This window comes from Prionailurus viverrinus, chromosome B3 (genome assembly GCF_022837055.1).
Source record: "Prionailurus viverrinus isolate Anna chromosome B3, UM_Priviv_1.0, whole genome shotgun sequence".
Lineage (NCBI taxonomy): Eukaryota > Metazoa > Chordata > Mammalia > Carnivora > Felidae > Prionailurus > Prionailurus viverrinus.
Genome location: NC_062566.1, coordinates 60,386,327 through 60,398,381, shown reverse-complemented (window position 1 = coordinate 60,398,381; position 12,055 = coordinate 60,386,327). Strand labels below are relative to the sequence as shown.

At 39.1% G+C, this 12,055-nt stretch overlaps 1 long non-coding RNA gene across 1 annotated transcript in view; it reads right to left on the bottom strand.

Annotated features, from left to right (window-relative positions):
* The window catches only part of LOC125167497 (uncharacterized), a 76,495-nt gene extending 69,328 nt beyond the window's left edge, over positions 1-7,167 (bottom strand). The window contains exon 1 of the long non-coding RNA XR_007152802.1: positions 7,049-7,167. This is a non-coding gene — a long non-coding RNA (uncharacterized LOC125167497). The remainder of the gene's footprint in view (positions 1-7,048) is intronic.
* Between the last annotated feature and the right edge of the window lie 4,888 nt (positions 7,168-12,055).

The window sequence follows — 12,055 nt, the reverse complement described above, 5'->3', positions numbered from 1 at the left end:
ACTGGACAAAACCACCTTCACAAAATGGAAAGAAGGAAACCAAGAACAATTTATGGCTGATTAAAACTGACACGTGTCGGGGCGCCTGGATGGCGCAGTCGGTTAAGCGTCCGACTTCAGCCAGGTCACGATCTCGCGGTCCGTGAGTTCGAGCCCCGCGTCGGGCTCTGGGCTGATGGCTCGGAGCCTGGAGCCTGTTTCCGATTCTGTGTCTCCCTCTCTCTCTGCCCCTCCCCCGTTCATGCTCTGTCTCTCTCTGTCCCAAAAATAAATTAAAAAAAAAAAAACTGACATGTGTCAAGTAGAAAGGACTCAGAATTAATAAGTATATTTTCTGGTCCCAAGACAGGACCAGAAAAACTGGTGAGGGGAAGTTGATAAATGATATGACTTCCTAAAATCACCTGAAATACAAGGCTCAGAGTTATTTTTAACTGGACATAATAGATTAGATAAACCTGAGGGCTAAAGAACTTCAAGATACGTGACTTATACACAGATGACACATTGTTTACCGTATAACTCCATCATTCTAAAGACAGATGATTGACCTAGAGGAAGGATCCTGATGTAAGCATATATATATATATATATATATATATATATATATATACACATATATATATATGTGTGTGTGTGTGTGCGCGTGTGTGTGTGTATATATATATATATATATATATATATATAATTATCAGTGATGTGTCACCTGGCATGGGGCCTCTCTAACCAATGAAGACGCCTGATCATGGAAGGATCGTGGAAGGTTAACTCAATTATATACACTTTCTTCAGGAATTCTAAAGAGAGACCTCAGAGAAATTCAGTAGATAGCAGAATAACACAGAGACTTTAAGGCAGTGGAAGCTGTAACTAAACAGAAGTCATGGGGTAGGCAGGAGCAAAAGTAAAAAATGGCTGAGTCACCATAACAGTCAAACACTCGAGGTCTATTTCTAAGGAGATAAAATACAGAAATTGCTACAGTGACCCCAGCTACTGCTATTGATTTATCCTGAATAACATTCCTATTCTCTGTGAGACCTTGATGGATGGAAAGATTTTTTTTTCTTCCATGTAATGAATTCTCAATACTTGAGGAAACTTTATTTATCTCTATTCCTTATCAACTGAAAGAGCCTGGCAAAGTCTAAGACTGACAGAGATCATAAGACACAAGTCCAGGAATCATCAACTCTGTGTGTGGGAGAAACTAGTTTTATTTCCCTATTGTCCTCAAATAAGTCTGGGTAGAAAGGAAACTCTAGTGAAGAGGTTGCTGAGTCACTGGTTGGTTGTGGTTTCTAGCCGTGACCCCTTCCCAAATAAGAACACTTAGCAGCCTGTGGAAAGAATTTCAGGGGGTTCAAAGTGAGGACCAGGACATGTGTTTGAGGCTAGAACATGGTAGAGGTACCAATGATTTTCAAATCTAATCCAGGTCCATGGATTAGAAACAAAATTTGAGAGATATAAAATATCTTAAGATGAATCATTCATCAACAAATACTGATGAAAACTGTGATATGGGATGTGAAGAAAAGGAAGGAAGGAAGAAAGGAAAGGAAGGAACACATGATTCGTGTTCTTGGGTAGCTCATAGTATAATCTGACAGTTTTATATTGATTTTATTATCAGCAACCACTGACAGGTAAACTGTGTGTTCTTGTGTGTGTGAATTAGGTAATCAATTAAACACACGTGGCACATGAATATTCAGTAAATGGGACAAATAAGTAGTGTAACTGTTATTTAATTATAAGACCATGCTCATCCGACTTCGGCTCAGGTCATGATCTCACAGTCTGTGAGTTCGAGCCCCACGTAGTGCTCTCTGCTGACAGCTCGGAGCCTGGAGCCTGCTTCAAATTGTGTGTCTCCCTCTCTCTGACCCTTCCTCGTTCATGCTCTGTCTTTCTCTGTCTCAAAAATAAATAAATATTTTTTAAAAAGTTGTTTTAATTATAAGACCATGTTGATTATAAGACTATCTTCCTCTGTCCCCCTCTCTTTGAGAAAATGTTTCTGGGGCAGACATCGCTGGCTGCCTGCCCAGTAGCCATCCCATTCTCCCATCTAGCCTAACAGAAGTCTGGTTTTGTCTGAGGGAGCAATATATCAAGATTGATCTTCTAAAGCAAAGCCCTCCCAGCCAATCTCCTCTTCTCTGCAACTTTGCAGTTTCCCAAGATCCCCTATAGCTAAGAGTTACCATATGCCCCAAATCTGGCCAATGAGATGTCAGGGCATGTCTGCTGGGGAGAATCTTTTCCTTCCTGGATGAAAAGAGAGTTCAGAGAAAGAGACTCTTTTGCTCTTTCCCCTTCCAAGTGTAAGTCCTGATATCAGGAGCTGCTATAGATATCTTGTGACCATGAGATGACAAGCACAAGAAGGAATGCCAGTGTGCTGAAAAGACCTGTAAGGTCCAAGTCTGGAAGGAGCCTGGATCCCTGATGACATTTTTAATCTTCTGAACAACTCACTATCTCCAGTATCCTAAGTAAATAATAAATGCCCTTATAGTTCAAGCCTTCTGCAATAGATTGTTCTGTCATTTACAGCTGATAACAAATTTTGATGATCTTTAAGAAACAGTGTCCCTGCATTGATATCTTTCATCTAAAGTGGCACTGCCCAATCCAGCAAGCACTAGACACATGCAGCTATTACTAAGCAATTGAAAGGTACTTATTTAAAACCAGGATGTTATTTAAGTATAAAACATAAGCCAGGCTTCAAAAACTTAGTACAAATAGAGATAAAACAGTGTGTTAATAATTTATTATTAATGAAATAATACTTTGGGTGTATTCGATTAAATAAAATATATTATTAATGGGGCACCTGAGTGGCTCAGTTGGTTAAGCATCTGACTCTTGATTTCAGCTCAAGTCATGATCTCACAAGCTGGTGGGGTGGGTCCAAGCCCTGCGTCAGGCTCCACGCTGACAGTGGAGAGCCTGCTTGAGATTCTCACTCCTTCTCTCTGCCCCTCCCCTGCTCATGCACTCTCTCTCTCTCTCTCAAAATAAATAAAACTTTAAAAATGTTTAATAAATATTATTAAAATTAATTTCATCTGTTTGTTTGTTTTTTGATGCAGCCACTAGAAGTTTAAAAATATGTATGCTGCTCATGTTATATTTCTATTGGAAGCACTGTCTAGAATATAAAGGCAGAGCCACAGAGTACTCAGTTGTACTGGGAGAGTAGGAGAGGAAGGAGCAGACATTAGGACATAGTAGTGGTGGCTCACTCCATGAGACAGCACCAGTGAAGCGTCATCATACTGTCTATATTTCTACAATGACTTTTATTTCTATGCATTTAAAAGACAAAACCAAAACTTCTACTTCATAATGTACACAGCTGATTTGTCTCACTTTGGTCCTTTCTACCACTTTACCAACAGTTACAATATTTTTCCTCTCAGCAGTTGAAGAGACTTACGCCCACCCCTTTACAAATTCTCCATGGTGATGTCACAGTAAACTCACAGGTCAAAATCTCTACCTCCCTCAGTCTCTTCTTCCTTGGTCTACTGATGCTCTCTGCATTCCTGAAGACCTGTGATGTCCTACCCTAGGCCTGACCCCACATCAAGTTCCAAGTGTATTTCATCAGAACTTTCTCTCTTCACTGCAGCTGCTTTCAGTTAAGTATATAAAAGCGATAACCAAACTAAGGGTGCAAATATTGCCCTCAGGCATGCTTGCATTTTGCCCTTTTAAAACAGATCTCCAGTTAGCCCAAATGATTTGCTCATTGTTCATGTCAGAGCTAAGGCAGGTCCATGCAAGACAGTGGAAACGGTTTGGCACAGCAGGTCATTTCCATAGGCTGATGAGAGATAAGGTAAGCTTTTACTGACTGGGCCTATGCCTGATGCTATTCCTGCTAAAGAAAATGAGTGCCCACACTTAATTTCCCCTGTCTTAGACCATCCAGGCTTTTATAACAAAAATATCACAGACTGGTGGCTTCAAAACAACACAAATTTATTTCTGGCAATTTGGGAGGCTGGGAAACCCAAGAAGAAGGCACCAGCAGACTCAGTGTGTGGTGAGAACCTGCTTCCTAGTCCATAGATGGCTATCTTCTTCCTGTGTCCTCACATGGAAGAAGGGCAAGGGAATTCTCTGGGGTCTCTTTCATAAGGGTGCTAATCTCACTAACAAAGGCTTTGCCTTCATGATATAATCAACTGGCCAAGACCCCATCTCCAAATACCATCACACTGGAGGTTAGGTTTCAACATACGAAATTCGAGGAACATCAACATCAAGTCTGTAGCACCCTCCCAAGTCACGGGCTTGTGTGACAAAGGGTGAAGTGCTGGCCCTTTTCATCCCATTTGGATTCATCTCTGACTAGTACACACAAAAAAAGAAGTTGATTAAATGTTTATAAAATTTGGGAGGAAATGAGAAAGCAGCTGAAAACTAGGTTCCAGGTTTGAATCCAAAAAACATAAAATTTAATAGCTTTCTAAGAAGGACAAGGAGGCAGAAAATGGGAGGGAAATGTTTCCAAAGGACTAAAGAGATACAGATAGTGTTCAGTTTAAGATCCCCTGGTGTTCCTATCAACAACATGAAATCCAGCGGACTATTTCAGCAGCATATACAATTCAGCTAATCAGAAAAATATGCAAGCAGTTGAGCAGCTGTCCTCTAGACACACTTTAATATGTGGATCTGGAAATCATCCCAAATTCTGGGGCAAAACCAAATCAATCAAAAAGCCATTAGGGTTATCTTACCATACGTCAACAAGGCAATGCTATTTTCAAAACGTAACATCCTTTGGATCCAAAAAGAGGTCTCTTGAGTTTCTTTTGATTTAAGAGAAAAGCCACTGGACCTGGAATCTTAATTCAGCTCTGTCTCACTAATTTCATTGGTCTTGAGCAAATCATTTCATCTTCCCAAAAGACCAGATGTAGTCCAAGGTCTCATTTATCCCTAAAATTTGGTGATTTGATTTTACTGAATAGCTTTCTAACTTGGGCTAATAGCTATTCATTTTAATTGGGGGAAGAATAAAGAAAAGGTAAGTTAACATTTTCATGCCTAATGTATCTAAGATCTATCTAGAAAGATCTATACGAAAATGTTTAAAAGTTTTTCCATCAAGTTGCTGGGACTGAAGATGAATTTTTTTTCTTCACATGTGTGAAGAGGTCTTTATTGAAGAATGGAATGATGAAAGGGATTTAAATCTGTGTAGTAAAGAATTTCGCCTTGCTCAAAGAAATCATCTGGCCCATGCCTTCGGCTTCAGACATTTTCTCTGAGCTCTCCAGATAGGAGTGTCTTTGTCTGAAACCTTGGGTCATACTGGATAGCTAACAGTATGATTTAGGGCAAGGGGTGTCTCCATCCAAATAGTGTTGCAGGAAGGGGAAAAGAGTGACAAAAGACTAACACTGTGACTTAGGGTGGGAGCTTTGGGTTATACACGATCAGATGAGCTAGAGACTGAAATCAACCATGTAAATCATACTCATGTGAAAAAAAAAACAACAGTAAAAATCTCTGGACACTGAGGCTCAAATGAACTTCTTTGGTTGACACTATTTTGTGTATATTGTCACACATTGATGCCAGCAGAGTGAGGTGTCTCAACTCTAGAGGGAGAGGACAACAGAAACTTTGTATGTGGTACTTCTGGACTCTGCCATATGAGCTTCTTCCCATGGTTTGGTTTTAATATGTAATAAGCCATAACCATAAATATAATAACTTTCAGTGGGTTCTGAGTCCTTATCACAAACCTGAAGATGGTTTTTGGGACCCTCCAAATGGGCAGTTGGTATCAGACTGGAGGACAGTCCTGGGGGCATGTCCTCTATTTTATTGTTGGCACGAACTCTCTACAATATCACAGCATTGAAAAAAATTACAATTTAAGATAGATATTCTTCTTCCTAAAAATCTTTAACCATTTCCTACAAACCAGCCAAGAGCCTCACAACATGGTCTGTTTTCATTCTTCTCCTTTCTCTTCTATCACTCTCCCATGGCTCTACTCCACCCTTCTCCCCCAAAGAAATTCTTATTTATTTTAACTGGAAGTCACCTTTCCTATTTCTCTTGACTTTGACTCTTACATATCCATTTTACTGGCATTTCACTTTCTTATTAAGAGTTATATTTAGAGGGGTGTCAAGATGGCGGCACAGCATGGAGTTTTTTGCATGTCTCGCATCCATGAAATACAACCACACCAACACTAAACCATCCTGCACACCTAGAAAACTGATCTGAGGATTAACACAACAATCTGCACAACCTGAACCACAGAATTCAGCAGGTACACGGTGCAGAGAGATGAACTTGGGGAGAGAGAAGCTGCGGAGGGCACAGAGACTCTTTTGCAGGCAGAGAGAGCACGGGGGGGGGGGGGGGCGGAGGGGAGAATATGGGAAAAACACACCTCCCCAAAAGCAACTGGAGAGAAAGTGGAAAATTGAAAACAGCCACAGAGACTAAACTAAAAAGGGATAAAGGAGAAAGGAGAGGATTTACGTTCCATTAAGACTGTAAACAAGGGGAGAGCAGAGTCTGCAACTCCACAGCTAGATACCTGGTGGCACTCTGGTGGGAAGGGTGAATCCCCAGGAGCAGAGTGGGGTCCTGGAAGTTCTTGGGCCACACAGGGAAAAGCAGTTCCACTGTTGGAAGGACATTTGGTCCCAACAGACCCCAGAGAACAGCCACATTCGCTGGTGCCGGAACAAAGACATTAAGGGTGAAGCCTGGTGCCAGATGTGTGTTGTGATTTTCCACAATCCCTGAAACGCTGCTGCTACACTATCTCATAAACTTTTTCTGGGGCAGGCTGGCACCTGGCCGCAGTCTCAGGGCACCGGCAGCAGCATGGTCTCATGAATTTTCCTGGGTGCAGCCAGAATTTGGCCAATGCTCCATTGCTTGGTGAGACCCTCCACAGAGGGGCAGAACAGGTCAAAGCCAGAGTCCCTCAGAAGTTTAGAGGCCGGGAAAACAGCCACATCTGAGACAAAACGCAAGAGAGAGATACTACCTGGGGCTTGGTCGCGGACAGTGAAAAACTGGAGAGTGGACGAAAGCTGAAGACAAAGGACAGGTGCGCGATTGCTGATCAGGGAGAACAGAGTTCCGATACTAGAGACTGGGTAGCTAAGTGACACCATTTTAACCACTCCCGCGCATGCGCACACGCACCCATGAGCGCCACAGCACTCCACCCCAGTAGACTAGCAGCGCCATCTAGTGGAGAACAGAGCCGTTACACTAAGCCCCACCCAACTGGGCCAACCTCGCTCTTCAAGAACACAAGTCTCACTGCCTACTTAGTTTATGGACTATAAAGCGCTTCATAGTGTGACTTCTAGGGGAAAACGAAGTAATTTCAGTCCTATTTCAATCTGTTAGCAGGTCCATCTATTCAATTCTGTTTCTTTTTTTCCCTTTTTCACTTCTTTTTCTTGAATACAGAAAGAGAAAATTCATTTTTATTTTCAATTTAAATTAAAAATATTTTATTTTTTTCACTATATTTACTTTTATGTAAATTTTTTTCAAATTCTATTTTACTTCCATCATTTTACTTTAGTGTACTACAGTGTATTCACTTTTTCAAATTTTCAAACTATTTCCTTTTTTTTTCTTTTTCATTTCTTTCCTTTTTCTTGAATGCAGAAAGAGGAAAAAAAATCAAATTTATTTTTAATGTTTATTAAAAATATTTTTCTTTAATTTTTTTCTACTATATTCTTTACTTTTGTGTAAATTTTTTCAAATTCTATTTTAGTTCCATTATTTCATTTTAGTCTACTTCACTGTATTCATTTTTCAAATTTTCAAATGATTTCCTTTTTTTTGCCCTTTTTTCTCTAATGTATCAAGCCACTTTCAACACCCAGACAAAAACACACCTAGAATCTAGCATTATTTAATCAATTTGTGTGTGTTTTTAAGTTTTTAATTTTAATATTTTATTAATTTTAATTATTTTAATTTTAATTTTTTCTACCTCATTAATTCCTTTTCTCCCTTCAAAATGATGAAACTAATGATCTCACCCCAAAAGAAAGAGCAGGAAGAAATGACAACCAGGGATTTAACGAACACAGACACAAGCAAGATGTCTGAACCAGAATTTAGAATCATGATAAGAAACTAGCTGGAGTTGAAAATAGATTAGAATCCCTTTCTGCAAAGATAAAAGTAGTAAAAACTACTCACGATGAAATAAAAAATGTTATAACTGAGCTGCAATCTCAAATGGATGCCATGGCCGCAAGGATGGATGAGGCAGAACAGAGAATCAGTGATCTAGAGGACAAACTTATGGAGAATAATGAAGCAGAAAAAAAGAGGGAGATTGAGGCAAAAGAGCACAATTTAAGAATTAGAGAAATCAGTGACTCATTAAAAAGGAACAACATCAAAATCACAGGGGTCCCAGAAATGGAAGAGAGGAATAGGGGTAGAAAGGTTATGTGAGCAAATCATAGCAGAAAACTTTCCTAACCTGGGGAAAGACAAAGACATCAAAATCCAGGAAGCACAGAGGACTCCCATTAGATTCAACAAAAACCGACCGTCAACAAGGCATATCATAGTCAAATTCACAAAATATTCAGGTAAGGAGAGAATCATGAAAACATCAAGGGAAAAATAGTCCTTAACCTACAAGGAAAGACAGATCAGATTTTGCAGCAGACCTATCCACAGAAGACTTGGCAGGCCAGAAAGGAGTGGAAGGATATATTCAATGTGCTGAATCAAAAAATATGCAGCCAAGACTTCTTTACCCAGCAAGGCTGTCATTCAAAATAGGAGAGATAAAAAGTTACCAAACAAAAATTAAAGGAGTCTGTGACCACTAAACCAGCCCTGCAAGAAATTTTAAAGGGGACTCTCTGAGGGGAGAAAAAATTAAAATATAAAAAATAAAGACCAAAAGCAACAAAGATTAGAAAGGACCAGAGAAAACCACCAGAAACTCCAACTCTATAAGCAACATAATGGCAATAAATTCCTATCTTTCAGTACTCACTCTAAATGTCAATGGATTCAATGCTTCAATCAAAAGACATAGGTAACAGAATGGATAAGAAAACAACATCCACCTATTTGCTGTCTACAAGAGACCCACTTTAGACCTAAAGACACCTTCAGATTGAAAGTAAGGGGATAGAGAACCATCTATGATGCTAATGGTCAACAAAAGAAAGCTGGAGTAGCCATAATTATAACAGACAATCTAGACTTTAAAATAAAGACTGTATCAAGAGATGCAGAAGGGCATTATATCATAATCAAGGGGGCTATCCACCAAGAAGACCTAACAATTGTAAACATTTATGTGCCAAATGTAAAAGCACCCAAATATATAAATCAATTCATTACAAACATAAAGAAACTCATCGATAGTAATACCATAATAGTATAAGACTTCAACACCCCACCCCAATAGACAGATGATCTAATCAAAAAATCAACAAGGAAACAATGCTTTGAATGACACACTGGACCTGATGGACTTAACAGATATATTCAGAACATTTCAACCTAAAACAGCAGAATATACATTCTTCTCCAGTGCACATGGAACGTTCTCCAGAATAGACCACATACTGGGATACAAATCAGCCCTCACCAAGTACAAAAAGATCAAGATCATACTGTGCATATTTTCAGACCACAATGCTATGAAACTCAAAATCAACCACAAGAAAAAATGTGGAAAGGTAACAAATCCTTAGAGACTGAAGAATACCCTACTAAAGAATGAATGGGCTAACCAAGAAGTTAAAGAGCAAATTAAAAAGTACATGGAAGCCAATGAAAACAACACCACAATCCAAAACCTCTAGGACGCAAAAAAAGGCGGAAAAGAGGAAAGTATATAGCAATCCAGGCCTTCTTAAAGAAGGAAGAAAGATCTCAGATACACAACCTAACCTATGCCTTAAAGAGCTGGAAAAAGAACAGAAAATATAACCCAAAACCAGCAGAAGACAGGAAATAATAAAGATTAGAGCAGAAATTAATGCTATCGAAACCAAAAAAAAAGAAACAGATCAATGAAACCAGAAGCTGGTTCTTTTAAAGAATTAACAACATTGATAAACCACTAGCCAGTTGGATTAAAAAGAAAAAGGAAAGGACCCAAATAAATAAAATCAAGAGTGAAAGAGATCACAACCAACACAGCTGAAATAAAAACAGTAAGAGAATATTATGAGCAATTATATGCCAATAAAATGGGCAATCTGGAAGAAAGGGAAAAATTCCTAGAAACATATACACTACCAAAACTGAAACAGGAAGAAATAGAAAATTTTAACAGACCCATAACCAGTAAGGAAATCGAATTAGTGATCAAAAACCTGCCAAAAAACAAGAGTCCAGGGCCAGATGGCTTTCCAGGGGAATTCTACCAAACATTTAAGGAAGAGTTAACACCTATTCTCTTGAAGCTCTTCCAAAAAATAGAAATGGAAGGAAAACTTCCAAACTCTTTCTATGAAGCCAGCATTACCTTGATTCCAAACCAGACAGAGACCCCACTAAAAAGGAGAACTATAGACCAATTTCCCTGATGAACATGGAGGCAAAAATCCTCAACAAGATATTAGCCAACCGGATCCAACAATACATTAAAAAAATTATTCACCATGACCAAGTGGTAGATTTATACCTGGGATGCAGGGCTGGTTCAATATCCGTAAAACAATTCATGTGATTGATCACATCAATAAAAGAAAGGACAAGAACCATATGATCCTCTCAACAGATGCAGAGAAAGCATTTGACAAAATACAGCATCCTTTCTTGATAAAAACCCTCAAGAAAGTAGGGATAGAAGGAGCATACCTCGAGATCATAAAAGCCATATATGAACGACCCAACGCTAATATCATCCTCAATAGGGAAAAACTGACAGCTCTCCCCCCAAGGTCAGGAACAAGACAGGGATGCCCACTCTCATCACTGTTATTCAACATAGTATTATTGGAAGTCTTAGCCTCTTCAATCAAACACAAAGAAATAAAAGGCATCCAAATCGTCCAAGAGGAGGTCAAACTTTCACTCTTCGCAGATGGCATGATACTCTAGATGGAAAACCCTAAAGATTCCACCAAAAAACTGCTAGAACTAGTTCATGAATTCAGCAAAGTTGCAGGTTATAAAATCAACACACAGAAATCGGTTGCATTCCTATACACCAACAATGAATCAAGAGAAAGAGAAATCAAGGAATCGATCCCATTTGCAATTGCACCAAAATCCATAAAATACCTAGGAATAAATCAAACCAAAGAGGTGAAAAATCTATACATTGAAAAGTATAGAAAGCTTATGAAAGAAATTGAATAAGACACAAAAAAATGGAAAAATATTCCATGCTCCTGGATAGGAAGAACAAATATTCTTAAAATGTCAATACTACCCAAAGCAATCTACATATTCAATGCAATCCCTATCAAAATAATATTAGCATTCTTCACAGAGCTAGAACAAAGAATCCTAAAATTTGTATAGAACCAGAAAAGACCCCTAATAGCCAAAGCAATCTTGAAAAAGAAAACCAAAGGTGGAGGCATCGCAATCCCAGACTTCAAGCTATACTACAAAGCTGTAATCATCAAGACAGTATGGTAATGGCACAAAAACAGACACTCAGATCAATGGAACAGAATAGAGAACCCAGAAATGGACCCAGAAACATATGGCCAACTCATCTTTGACAAAGCAGGAAAGAATATCCAATGGAATAAAGACAGTCTCTTCAGCAAGTGGTGCTAGGAGAAATGGACAGTGACATGCAGAAGAATGAACCTGGACCACTCTCTTACACCAGACACAAAAATAAACTCAAAATGCATGAAAGACCTCAATGTGAGACAGAAAGCCACCAAAAACCTCAAGGAGAAAGCAGGCCAAAACCTCTTTGATCTTGGCTACAGCAAAGTCTTACTCAACACGTCTCCAGAGGCAAGGGAAACAAAAGCAAAAATGAACTATTGGGATCTCATCAAAGTAAAAAGCTTCTGCA